The sequence below is a fragment of the Vulpes vulpes genome, chromosome 12 (genome assembly GCF_048418805.1).
Source record: "Vulpes vulpes isolate BD-2025 chromosome 12, VulVul3, whole genome shotgun sequence".
In the NCBI taxonomy this organism is placed as follows: Eukaryota; Metazoa; Chordata; class Mammalia; order Carnivora; family Canidae; genus Vulpes; species Vulpes vulpes.
This window is the reverse complement of record NC_132791.1, coordinates 40,106,312-40,120,649: the sequence shown is the minus strand read 5'-3', so window position 1 is coordinate 40,120,649 and position 14,338 is coordinate 40,106,312. Positions and strand designations below refer to the sequence as shown.

At 40.2% G+C, this 14,338-nt stretch overlaps 1 long non-coding RNA gene across 7 annotated transcripts in view; it reads right to left on the bottom strand.

The window, feature by feature from the left end:
* The window catches only part of LOC112921934 (uncharacterized), a 176,114-nt gene that overhangs the window by 123,273 nt on the left and 38,503 nt on the right, over window positions 1-14,338 (bottom strand). The window contains exon 3 of one of the 7 annotated variants that reach the window (XR_011995565.1): window positions 8,398-8,543. The exons of 5 other annotated variants lie outside the window; for them this stretch is intronic. This is a non-coding gene — a long non-coding RNA (uncharacterized lncRNA). Of the gene's footprint in view, window positions 1-8,397; window positions 8,575-14,338 lie in introns of all 7 variants that reach the window. One more of the 7 variants, XR_011995564.1, reaches the window with a different exon arrangement.

The window sequence follows — 14,338 nt, the reverse complement described above, 5'->3', positions numbered from 1 at the left end:
TCAAAGAAAACATGCAGACGGCCAATAGACACATGAATAGATGTTCAACATCACTAACCACCAGGGAAATGCAAATCCAAAACACAATGCTATAACACCTCACTTATATAAAAGTGGCTTGTATCAAAAAGAGAAGAAATAACAAGTGTTGCTGAGGATGTGGAAAAAGAAGAACCTTAGTGCACTGTTGGTAGAAATGTAAATTGCTACAACCACTGTGGAAAACAATATGGAAAAAAAAAAAAAAAAAAAAAAAAGGAAAACAATATGGAGTTTCCTCAAAAAATTAAAAATGGAAATACTATAGTGATCCGTTTCTGGGTATTTACCCAAAGAAAATTAAAACATTAATTTGAAAAGATATATGAACCCCTGTATTCATTATTTATAATAGCCAAGATATGAAAGCAACCTAAGTATCCATCAATAGATGAAAGGATAGAAAAGATGTGGTTTATATATATGTATGTTTATATATATGTATAGACCGCTAGACCAAGGTATTTGTCTTTCTTGGTCTGACTTATTTCACTCAGTGTAATATCCTCTAGGTCCGTCCATGCTGTTGTGAATAGCAAGATCTCACTCTTTTTATGGCTGAGTAATATTCCATTGTGTGGGCAGCCCCAGTGGCACAGCGGTTTGGTGCTGCCTGCAGCCCGGGGTGTGATCCTGGAGACCCAGGATCAAGTCCCACATCGGGCTCCCTGCGTGGAGCCTGCTTCTCTCTCTGCCTCTCTCTCTCTCTCTCTCTCTCTCTCTCTTTGTCTATGAATAAATAAATAAAATCTTTTTTAAAAAATTCCATTGTGTGTATATCACATATATATGTGTATATATGTATATATAGTGTATATATAGTAATAATATATGCATACCATATATACACTATATATACTATACACATATTATCTGTGGTAAATATGTTATATGTTATCATGATCTCATAGCAAGATCTCATTCTTTTTTATGTTGGAGTAATATTCCAGTTTGTCTGTGTCTGTGTGTACATACTACATATGTATGTGTATATATATATTTATATATGTATATATAGTGTATATATGTGGTATGTGGTTTAATTTAGATAATAATATACACATACCATATACACATATATACATATATATGTGTATGTGTAAGTATGTGTATATATATGTGGTGTGTGTGTGTGTGTGTGTGTGTGTACACAATGGAATATTACTTGGCCATGAGGGAGAATGAGATTTGACATTTGGGACAACATGGATGGGCCTAGAAGATATTACAGTAAGTGAAATAAGTCAGGCAAAGAAAGACAAATGCTACATGATTTCACTTATATGTGGAATCTAAAAAAAAATGAGCAAACAAGAAACAGAAACAGACTCATAAATACAGAGAACAAACTAGCAGTTTCTAGAGGACAGTAGGATAAGGGACTGAGTAAAATAAATGAAGAGGACTAAGAGATACAAACTTCCAATTTTAAGATAAATAAGTCAGGAAAATGAAAAGTACAGCATAGGGGGTGCCTGGGTGGCTTAGTCCATTAAGCAGCTGCCTTTGGCTCAGGTCATGATCTCATCAGGGTCCTGGGATAGAGCCCTGCATCACATTGGGCTCCTTGCTGAGTGGGAAGTCTCCTCCTCCCTCTCCCTCTGCACCTACCCCCTACTGTGCACTCTCTGTCTCTCAAATAAATTTTAAAAATCTTTAAAAAAAAGAGAGAGAGAAAAGCACAGCGTAGGAAATATAATCAATAATATTTAACAACTTTGTGTGGTGACAGGTGGCAACTATACTTATAGTGGTGAGCATTACGAAATGTATAGAAATGTCAAATCATTATGTTGGGCACCTGAAACTAATATAACATTGCATATCAAGTATACTTTCATCATAATTTTTTTAAAAGAGGAACTTGGGATTACTACTGGCATTTAGCAGGCCAGGGCCAAGAAGGTCAAAAGTCATGCAAATCACAGAACTGTCTCAAAGAAAGGAAGGTTGAGGGAGAAAAAGAAGACCTCTTAGTTATTTTAATACCAACCATATACCAGATGCTACAGTTGGAACTCAATATATATATTCTAATTGGTTCTTTTTTTTTAAATTTATTCTTTAAAACAAGCTATGGACTCTTCTATCAGATATAGCAACAACTCCCCCACCAACAGAGTCCTCAGAGTCTAAATCAATGTCCATACCAGATTCTTTCCAATGGACTAGGCATGTGTCTCAAATTGGTGCCTAAAATTGACTGAGAAAGGACTTCACAGGCCATTTAGACTTTTTTTTTAAGTATGTAAGGGGAATCATCTGCTTTCACCATCATTTCAAAATTTCATAAAACAAGAAACACTGAAACATCAAACAAACAACATAATCTCAGACTAAACGATGTCAGTGTTGGATGTTTAGTGCTATGAAAAGCTCACCAGGTTATTCGCTTTTCTCGCTACAACCCAACACACTGACAAGCTCATCATGGTCCGTGTTCCATCTGCGGATCAGCATTCAGTCGGTGACCGCTGACCTAAACATCTTGGGCAATTTGATCTTGGCAAGACTACTTCTTAAAGAATGAGGTAAGAAGTCAAAGACTAATTCATAGTTCAGAGAATGCAGAAAGGTCCCAAACCAGTGACCCTGAGGGAGTGGGTGGGAATAACAAAAGGCAGAAAGCAAGGAGCCATCTTTGAAAAAAAGGATAGCTAGGGTTCCCTGGAGCTTTCGTCTACTTTTTAATAGGATTATTAGAATTAGAAACTTATCCTCTGGAAAATTCACGCCTTAGGAGTACTGTTTTCTTCTTTCTCCACTTTGTCAAAAGCTTAAAGGCTTTTCTCTGACTGGCCGTCTTTTGTGATTTCCATTGGGCTTTCCTTCTTTCTTTCCGCTCTTTTGTTCCTCTCTCCTCCCCTCTACATAATAGCAATGTTTTCTTGGTCACCTTGTAGTAGTCTTCTGGCACACCAGTGGCTTCTTAGAACTAAGTGCAGGTTAGTGAAAACAGCCAGTCAAGGCTGCCTACCGGCAGCAGCAGTAGAATATACTAGCAGCAGGACAAAGAGTCCGTGGGTTTCAGGGTAAGTGGAGGAATCCTGATTTTGAATCCCAGCCAGAGCACCTTGAGGTGGCCATTACCTCACCTCGTTGTGCCTCAGCTTCCTTATCTGCAAGATGTGTTTAGCATCTTCTGACTCACTGGGATGAAGATGAACTAACTGTATAGATCTGGCCTAGGTTGCTTTTAAGAAATACTTGTTTCTTCATCTCCCCTCTCCCTCCCTTTAGGATTTGTCGAGGGTACTCTGCTATTTGCCTATCTGGGAGGTCTTTCCAAGGTTTTAATTTTTTCATGTCCTGTCACTATATGCTCACTGGGACAGAAGATAGGCAGATAGGCTACAGTCTAGACAATCAACCAAGACTTACTGGTTTGCATAAATCATTTTCAAGCACAGCTACCAACTCACAGCCTGCTTCTTCGTGCTTTTCAGATAGTTTCCCAGGTGAAAGAACCTCAGCTTTGCCTCAGCATCCTAAATAAAGAATTTTTAAGGGCTCATCTAACCGGAAAGAAAGACCAAATTGAGGAGAATTCAATATGATTTTATCTGGATTGATATGATTTGGGATTTTTCTGTTTGTTGGGGTTGGATGCTGCTTTTGTTTTTTGTGTTTTGGGTCTTTTGGTGAGTTTTTTGGTTTGTCTTTTGGGGGGGATATTGGATAAAAACCTATTTAAAAGAAGAACTCATTAATTCAGTTTAAAGGAACTAATTCTTTTCTTTCTGCTTGTATTTTTTTCCTAATGAGGAACAGTGTATCGATAGCCACCTTGGCAGCAAGCCAGACCGTTTGGGTTTAAATGACAGCTCTGCTACTGACTATGTGACTGTTAAAACTATTCGATTGCCCTGTGCCTCGATTTTCTCACCTGTATAATAGGATAATAATATTCACCTAGGAAGTCATTGTCAGGAATCAAAATTCAATATGAGGGAAGTATTTATTTCTTTTTAAAGATTTTATTTATTTATTCATGAGAAACACAGGGAGAGAGAGAGGCAGAGACACAGCAGAGGGAGAAGCAGGCTCCATGCAGGGAGCCCATCGTGGGACTCGATCCCGGGTCTCCAGGATCACACCCTGGGCTGCAGGCAGTGCTAAACCGCTGTGCCACCAGGGCTGCCGCCTGAGGGAAGTATTTAGGACATTGTTAGGCACCTGGTATGCACTCAGAGATAATGACTATTATTAGGTAGTAGCTTTTCAGCAATTGGTGAGCACCTACCAAGTATTAGGCACAGCCTTTGAGACTATGTAAGATTAAAACGTTTGATTGCCCATCTCTGCTTTCAGAGATATTATATTTAGGGAATAAGGGAACTGTTGGAGACTGTTTCTTAGCTTACAAAGCACTTCCCACAGTCAAGTGGTACAATTATTATTATCCTCATTATTTTGCACATGAATAATGGCAGGCTTACCATTAAGTGTCTTGTCCAATGTTACTTAACTAGAAAACATCAAACCAACTTTCTTTCTAGGATCTGGAACTCCAAAAATTCATGCTGTTTCACTGCCAACACATGTGGCTCACAAAATGTCTCACAAAATATCTCACTTTCCTTTACCTTTTTAAGAATTTAGTTGGTGCCCAATAATCCAAGCAAAGCCATAACTGTTATGCAGAGAGGATTTTTACCCCTAGTTGTGTGGGGCCCAGTAGCCCAGGACATTCTTCCATTTCAGGGAGGAGTCCCTGGCAACGGAGACATTGCCTTGTCTGGAACCACTGTGAAAAGCCCTCCTTGCCCACATGAGTCTGAAACTGCAATCAGCTCTCTAAAGGAGCATTAAAAGCTTTGGATCGATATTGAGATTGAATAATTGAGCTTTTAAATGGTTCCTGTCTATGGGAACAAATGTATTTATTGATGATAGCAGAAGAAAACACCATGACAAAAGAGGCAAGAAACATGTGCTATTTCTTTTAGTATCTCCAACTAATGCCTTCACCATCATAACAACCCTAGTGTCTAGCACAGTGCCTGGTACATAGTAGGTGCTCAATAAATATTTGTTGGATGAATGACTGACTCTGCCCTATACAAACTATGGAAAATGTCCTGAAAGTCAGTTTTTGATGTTTATTAAAATAAGAAACATGATCAGCTTCCAAGGATACTTTGTAGCATTGAGGTGCCTGGTTGGTGCAGTCAGTTGAGTGGACAACTTTTGGTTCCAGCTCAGGTCATGATCTAAGAGTCCTGGGACTGAGCTCTGTGTTTGGCTCTATGCTCAGGGCAGAGTCTGCTTGGAACTCTTTCTCCCTCTGACTCTGCCGCTCTCCACTGCTCATGCTCTCTCTCTCTCTCTCAAACAAAATAAATAAAATCTTTTTAAAAATACTTTATAGAATTGCAATGGTTAATGCTAATCTTCTTTCCTTTTTTTTTAGACTGTGAAGAAGGAAGTAGCATGGCACAACTTAAAGCACTGGAGGAAGTATTAGCAAGCCTGGGTTTCAATCCAAACCTTGTGACTGGGTTGTTTTGTGACATGGAATGCATTAACACATCCTCTTCAGATCTTGGTTTTCTATTTTGTCAAGTGAAAGGACTGGACTAGGTTAGTTCAGCTCTCACTGTGTGTGCATTTAAGTATAACTCTTATATTTACATGTCCTGAAAATTAGGATGAAAAAAATGTCTGATGAAGGTGAGATAGGCAAATATTGCCCTATGCACCTCTGCCCCTCATAGGTGACCTCTCTCTGGAGCTTGCTCTATCCTGACTGAGGCCTTTGCCCATTAAAATCTGCCCTCAAAAAAGGTGTTCATTTTGGGGCACCTGGGTGGCTCAGTAGGTTAAGCATTCAACTCTTAATTTTGGCTCAGGTCATGATCTCAGGGTTGCGGGATTGAGCCCCTCATCGGGCTCCATGATCAGCACAGAGTCTGCTTGTGCTTCTCCCTCTGCTCTTCCCCTGCTTGCTCCCTCTCTCTGTCTCTCTCAAATAAAAAATAATAAAATCTTATTTAAAAGTTTTAGTTTTATATTAGTTATCAATTGTAGCATAACAAATTACCCCCAAAGTTAATGGCTCAAAACAACAAATACTTAGAGTCTCATAATTTCTGTAGATCTAGAATCTGGGCATCAGCTTAGCTGAGTGCCTCTGGCTCAGGGTGTCTCATGAGATTGCAGTCAAGCTGTTGGCTACGGCCACAGTCACATCAAACTCAATGGAGACTGAAGAATCTGCTTCCAAACTCACTCATTTGGCTGTTTCCAGGCTTCACTTCTTGCTCTGTGGACCTCTGCCTAGGCTGAGTGTCCTCATGACATAGCAGCTGGTGGTTCAAAAAGGGAGAGCCAGAGACTATCCAAGACAGAAGCCATGGTCATTTGATAACCTTGAAAATGACATACCATCACTTCTGCCACATTCTATGTGTTAGAATCAAGTCAACAAGTCAGGCTCACATTCTAGGGCTGGGGATTACACAAAAGTGTAAATACCAGGAGGCAGAACCATTGGTGGCCATCTTAGAGACTGCCTAGCATAGCTATCATTTACACACTAGTGTGAAATTTAGATGTTTGTATTAATCAGGGCATCATAATCTGTTCAGGCTGCTATAACAAAATACCACATGCTAGGTAACTGAAAAACAGCAGAGATTTATTTCTCAAGGTTCTGAAGGCTAGAAGTTCAAGGTCAGGATGCCAGCATTGTTAGGCAAGGGCCCCTCAGTTGCAGACTTTCCATCGCATCCTCACATAGTAGAAGGGCAAGGGAGCTCTCTCAGGCCTCTTTCATAAGGGTATTATTCTCATTCATCAATGGCTTCCAAATGGCCCCACCTCCTACTACTAATACCCTGATATTAGGATTTCAATATATGAATTTAGGGGGAACACAAATATTCAGACCATAGCACAGGCAATATTTATTTTAATTGTGGGATACCAGCCTCTGTCCACTCTACAAGGAATTTAAGCATATTTTTTTAATGCAGGGCAGAAGTTAGGGAATAATGTGGAAATGGGGACAGAGAGGATATGGTTCCCATTAAAAGTGAAACCATAGCCATATTTATGAGTCCTACCATATGCTAATCACCATGGTGGGCACCAAGCAGATATGATTATATAAAATTTAGTCACCTTCCTAAGGTACAATGTATTTGCTCTTGGCTTCCTCTTCCACACCTCCACAACCCCACAGAGAGAATTAACTGACAAAAATTTCTCATCCTATTTGAAGACTAGAAGCAGAATATTATAATGAATGGAACACAGATCTCTTGCACCATCTCAGTCATGAGTACATTTAAACTCTATAAGATTCTTCATCTGAATAAAAACAATGATACCACTCAACCAATTTATTTCATAGATGTATGATGTATAGTTATTTCCAAGAAAGGGCTTTACAAATTAAAGCATCAGGGTTGGGTAGCCCCAATGGCTCAGTGGTTTAGTGCTGCCTTCAGCCCAGGGTGTGATCCTAGATATCCAGGATTGAGTCCCACACTGGGCTCCCTGCATGGAGCCTGCTTCTCCCTCACCTGTGTCTCTGCCTCTCTGTGTGTGTGTGTGTCTGTCATGAATAAATAAATAAAATCTTTTTTAAAAAAATAAAAAATAAATAAAGCACCAGAGTTGTCTGTCCAGCTCAGTCAGTGGAGCATGCCACTTTTGATCTCAGGGTTGTGAGTTTGACTCCCTCACCCCTATTCAGTATAGACATTACTTAAAAATAAAATCTTTTTTTAATTTTATTTTTTTAAAGATTTTATTTATTTCATGAGAGACACAGAGAGAGAGGCAGAGACACAAGCAGAGGGAGAAGAAGGCTCCATGCAGGGAGCCCAACACGAGACTCGATCCCGGGACTCCAGGATCATGCCCTGGGCCATAGGCAGATGCTAAACTGCTGAGCCACCCAGGGATCCCCCCAAATAAAATCTTTTTAAATAATTAAGGCACCACTCACATTCAAGAATATATTATAATTATACAATTTTTCTTGGTCACAGTGAGAAAAGCAACTCTTGACAGCTCCCCATTTTTCAACAGATGTGTGCCAACTTAGTCCTTGGACATCTACAGAAACATGTCATTCTTACTGAAACGCGTGAGACCATCAACAGGACTCCACTAGTCAGGATCGCCTAACTTGTACTGTGGTAACAACCCCCAAATCAGTATGGTTTAAAACCAGAAAGCATTATTCTCCTCTCACACTCTATGTTCCTCCCGGGCTGACTGATGTTCTGCTCTGCGTCATATCAATTGGATGGGTCTTGGACTAATGAAGCAGCTATAGATCTGTGCAGCAGAGAGAGGGAAGAACAGAAACACACTGGTTCTTCAGTGGCCCAAAGTGACACATACCATTTCCCCTTTCACTGTATTGTCCAAGATGAGTCCTGTGATGGTCAAGACTGGCTTCAGAAACTAGAGAACTGATCTTCCCCTGTGCCCAGGAAGGGAGGTTCATTGTGAGCATCAGGAAGGAGCATTGTCTTCCACACTGCCTTCTGAGAAAATAAGAGAGCTGGTCTTTTCAAGCTGCAAGAGACAATTAACCTGTGACAGAGTTCTAATTTGTAAGCAAAGCCTCTTATTTATGAATCATCTAAGATTACTTTTTCTGCAAAATGAGTGATTATACCAAACTATTTTTTATTTATAAAAACACAGGCTTTATTAGGCAATCTTACCATCAACACTTCCTGTAATAAGTCTCCATCTCCTGTTTTCACAGAGACGTGGTACTATGTGCGCATGTGTGCATGCCTGTGTGAGTATTTTCCTGGGATGCTGGGAAATGGAAAAACGTGATTGGCTTAATGTCAAGTCTAGTCAATGCTTATAAGTTTCTGTTTGCAAGGTTAATGACGTAGCACCTTCTAATTTAGCAGCACTGGAACTTGTTATAAGTGTTAGTTCAGTCGCACCTAGTTCATATCGGCCTTCAAATCACAAACTACTCACACTCCCTCCCCAAGCTTCCTCCCTTTTGGATTTTTACCACCATGCTCATCTACGTGAACACCAAGCGGAGCCTCCATTAGTTCTGGCTTCTAGGCCCAGTTCCGCTATTCACTGACTGCACTGCTTTGGGAGAGCTCTTCTACCTCTCCAGGCTGGTCTCTAAAATGAAGGAGCTGGCTGGCCCAATTCCTCCCAGCTACAACTGCTTCTGGTTCTAAGTCAGTGGTGCAGCCAGAGAGAGAGCCTCTGTACGTTTCCTCCTTTCCACGAGTTGATCAGCAACCAGAGGAGCTCTCTCAGTAAAGGCAGGGCCTCCTAACATACAACAGAATGCCTTTGAAGATGACTCAGGTTTCAGCACCTCTCAATCTATTATTTCCTGGGCTCCCTTCTTGTCAGCTTTGTGGTCCAGAACCTCGACAGTCAAGTATAATTTACAGGCATGGTACTTTTAATACCTTGCTCCTGACTCCAAAAAGAAAATACACAGAAGTTGAAAACTATTCTTCCGATTATACCAGTGGCACAGTCTTAAAAGAGGTTTTGCTGTAGTGGTGATATTGCTGATCTTAAACACAGGTTAGGAAAGTCATTATTATGACTTTTAATTGTTTATTCTTCTAAATACTTTTTCCAGCCACATGTGGCATATTGATGGATTCAAACATTTTGGAGCATTTTTCTACAAGAATACAGTCTTATTCACAGGGTTTTGTTGATGTGAGTTCATGGGAGAAATTATTTTTATAGAAGAAAATGTTTTTGGGGTGCTCAGTGATAAATAGCTTTCAAAAAAAATGGCTTCAGGGACAAGTTCATGTTTTGTTTGGAAATGTCCTTAATACTTTGAAAATGGTTGCCCTCAGATGCAGTCTTGCCTGAATTAAGTCTAAATATTTTGGAATCATGTCCATTTTGATCAGAGCCCTAGTAGACCAAATACTCTTTTTTTAAAAAAGATTTTATTCATTTATTCATGACAGACACAGAGAGAGAGAAGAGAGACAGACACAGGCAGAAGGAGAAGCAGGCTCCATGCAGGGATTCCGACATGGGACTCGATCCCGGGTGTCCAGGATCATACCCTGGGCCGAAGGCAGTGCTAAACTGCTGGGCCACTAGGGCTGCCCTAGACCAAATATTCTTGAACAAGTTACATTGACTCTAGGAGCCTCAGTTTCTTTGTCAACAAAACGGAAAGAATACCTACCTAACAAATGTCTGCAAATAGTAAAGAAATGAGCATAAGTAAAGCCCAGAGTATAGAGATCATGCATGACAGATGACCAACATCTTCATTCACACAAAACTGTCAGAATAAGATGTGTAGCATGAGGTGAGGTTTGCGATGTTGCACCTGCAACCTATCCCAAGCATGAATCACAATATTAAGTCAGACATTTAGAGAGCAGGAAAGAAAAAAATGTCCTTTGATTTAGGCAACTAATATCTTATGAGTTAGGACAATTGTGATTTTGTCATAATTTAACTAGAGGGTTTGAGCTCCCTATTGATCACTGTGTGAGTAATATTCATTTCTGTTTTACTTTTATTCTCTGACTTATTGGTTCCATAGTATACACATTGCTATAGCATATGGCTAGACTGAAGACAGAAGGGATGTGAGGCATCTATATTTTCAATGTTCCCCAACCTTAGGCTGGCCAGCACGAAAAAGAATGCACACATACCTCTTTTTATACATTTTATAAAAAACTTGAGCAGTTTATTCTCAAGGAGCAAACATTTCACAACATCATTCAAATGATAACTCTGAGAAATGTCCTTCCAATATATCTGAATTAGACCATACATCACCGTGAACTTTCAGTGTTTTTAAACAGAAATCCCAAGACATTGAAAAGTCTTCACACTAGTGACGTTCTGTCTATATTTCAATTTAGGATCCAAAAGATATTCTTTCCTAATCTCCATTGGTCAATTTTGAAATTCATTTTTATTTTTGTACCACACCTTCAGTTCTTTCCTTACATACATTTATCACTTTTCCCACCATTTTCTGGGGCAAGGAACTGAACCTACCTCTCCTGATTTTTTGTCTATTGAAAAAGCTCAACTCAGAGCTTAATTTCCAGCTCTCTCTTCATTCTCATCCTAAAATTTCTTACTTCAATACAGTCATCCCTCCTGCTTGCATTCTTTCTGTTTCTCTTCCCAAATTCAGTTTTGTTATCTCAGGCTCCAGCCACAGAATCTTTGTGCCAGAAGAGATCTCACCTATTTTATAGCTTTCTCTTTAGGCATGGGGAAACCAATGCCCTGAGAAATGACATGAACTGTAATTTCTAGTTCCCCATCTTTTGTAGTAGGAACCAAGCTTGACCCCTCTTCTTTCTGGCAACATGGAAAAAGTCGGGGAAAAAATCACTTGCTTTAACTAGAGCAGTTAATTTTGGGTCTTTATTTCCTCAGGCATGAAATTTGGGTGTTTGAGTTGGTGGGCAGTATTGGGGGGGGGGGGGAATCAGGGAAAATTAGATATATGGGATATAAATTCATTGGCAAGTTAAAGATCTACAGTTTGTATCTAATGTCATCATTGAATCCATCTAACAGGAAGGGGAGATATCAGACAGGCTTCTTTCCTTCTCTCCAAGTGCCACCTTCCAGCTGTGGTCTTGTGGTAACATGGCTGGTACAATTAGAAACCAAAATTAGAAACCAAGCAACCACAAGAGGAAAAGCCTCTGAAACAACTCTAGGCCTTGACCCAGAATTTCTAGCCAAGGACACTGCAGGAGACTGTGCTTTGCTGCACATATGGTCTCCAGCCTGCAGCTGACTCTCTGAACAGTGGGCAATCTCCGCATACCTCACGTGCATACCTGGAAACCTTCATGCTCATTTAACTGAGACTTTTCAACAAATCTCAGAGAAAAAGAAAACTAGATAACCAGTTACTTAACTAAGGGCCATAACTCAACTCATCTTTGGGTGTCATCAACAATTCTACCACTCGATACTCTGTAAGAGAAATACTCGAGTGTTTTTCATCAGAACCACTGATACGAGCTTCCCTGACATTGAGCTATGGCCTTTATTGTTATTTTAAAGAAAAATTATTGTCAAACATATGAATTTTGAGACATCTGTTTTTGTTCTGAATTCCTTTTTCCCAAGTTTCACCAGTGAGAAGTCCTGTCAAAGACCCAGGAATTTGAAAATATTCACAAACTCGTACCCCAAAAATAAACGAGTTGTCAAAGTCACAGATTTGGGGGTGGAAAAGAGGAAATTGCCAACCAGTCCCACCAGTGATCTGGCCTTAGGAGAGTCAAAGGTGAAAAAGGATCCAGGTGTCCTTTCTTTTTCTCTTTTTCTCTTTCTGCCCAGGTGTGCAGTGACAGAAGGATAATTCTAAGAATTACTACCAGTTTAAAATTATTTCATTATGACTCTAGGTTGTCTGAGATATACACCATTATCATCTCCCAGGGAGTCACGGTGATCAGAGGAACATTTCAGAACCCCGGAGTTCTGAACTCCAGCCTCTCACCCACCAATGACACTCAGCTGAGTCAATAACACTTGCTTTCTAAAACAATATGGGAATGTGATATTACTCCTTTATTCACACAGCCTTTTGAGCTGCTCTGTTTATGTGAATTAAAAAAACAACAACAACAACATTGTGTTGGTGAATTATGTTACAATTAGTGAAATTTCAGGAAGGAAAGTATTCAGGGCTCCTATTTTACAGCCATGTCACACCCAGGCTATTCTTGTTAGCGTCTGATTTATCAACAATCTGCTAGAGAGATGATATTTTTCTTCTGTATTTTTAGGAGAACTGGGGGGAAAACTAAAACAGTTATTACATGGCCAGAGACTGATTTATATTTTTATTATATTGCTTCCCATTGTGGTCAAATAATCTTGATTAAAAAGCGGGGGGAGATGGGTAATGGTAATGGTACAACCTTGCTATAAAATGTAGAGCCTTTTCTTTACACAGTTTCTCAATATGAAGTTCCACGGGGCATTTAATATTGTGACTGGACTTTCAAGTCAGCTGAAATCACAATTGCCATGCTATTACAAAAGGTACATCGTGTGAGTTGCAAACCACAACATAATGACAGAACAGAGGGCCACAGGTACCTGGGGGGACAGAGACCTATGAAATCCTTGTGTTTTTTTCATTAGGGCTAACAAGCAAAATAAGCACCACCCCTGGCGCCCATGGTTTTGACTCAAACACTGGTAACATGTGGGTTCGAAGGATACCACTGAAATCCAGCTCAGGCCTGTTGTTAATCATGTGTCTCTGCTGGTGTGTTGGAAGCATAGAGCTCCATGCCCAGGGACAAGCTTAACTAAACCTACACTGTGGTTTGGAAGAACATGCCTTCCAGGATCCTAATGAACTTATAGAAGCCAGGGCTGGGTTGAGAGAGTGTCATTCGGTATCCTTGCAAGGATAGGAGGCAAAGGCTATTTTAAGAACAATATGGTTTGGGGGGATCTCTGTGAAGTTTATGAGTAGTCGGAGAAGAGAACATAAAACTGGCTCTCCACATGTAATTAAAATACAGGGTAACTAAATTCATGTGTAAGTAATAGGAGAGCAGAGTGGAGCCAGGGGATCATAATAAGCATCCTGGTTGAAGTGAAAAGCAATTTGTGGTAGGGCTTTCAAATTCCTCCGTTAGTGGACAGATTTGGAAGGCTCACTGATAGTCTTCCTGGCTGGCTAGGTTTACTTTCATAGCCCTTTCATTTAAAAAAAAAAAAAAAGTCTCTAAAAATAGCAGTTGGGTTTGGGTTTGTTTTTTGTTTTTCTTTGTTGTTGTTGTTGTTGTTGTTGTTGTTTTTCTGCAGGAGAAATCACAGCTTTACGAATGAGTCGGGTTTTTGGGAGCATACAACAGAGTTCACCAGTCATCAGCATTGCTCCCCTCTGTCCACGGTGGGGCAGGGAAGTTACCAGGCCTTCAACTGCACCAACTCCCACGTGTCTGCCGGGCCTAGCAAGTTCCACAGCCTATTCTAAATTCAGATGTATGAAATGAAGACAATGGAGTGGGGAGGGGACTTTACAAAAAAAAAAAAAAAGAAAGGAAAGAAAGAAAGAAAGAAAAAAAGATGTTACTCATACTTCTAAAGTTTGCAGTAGTGTGGACCAAACATCCATAAGATGAACTGAAATATTCCCTTTGTCCTGGGGCAGTGTGGTGTCAGGAACCACCCACTCCTTCCATCCAGACATTAGCAGTTGGGCTGGCACCATCGTGAGCAGTGTGATGTGCTACTGCCAAGTGGTAGGATGCCTACATGGGCAAGACTTGCTCCACACAGAGGTGTTTGCCCATTGTTT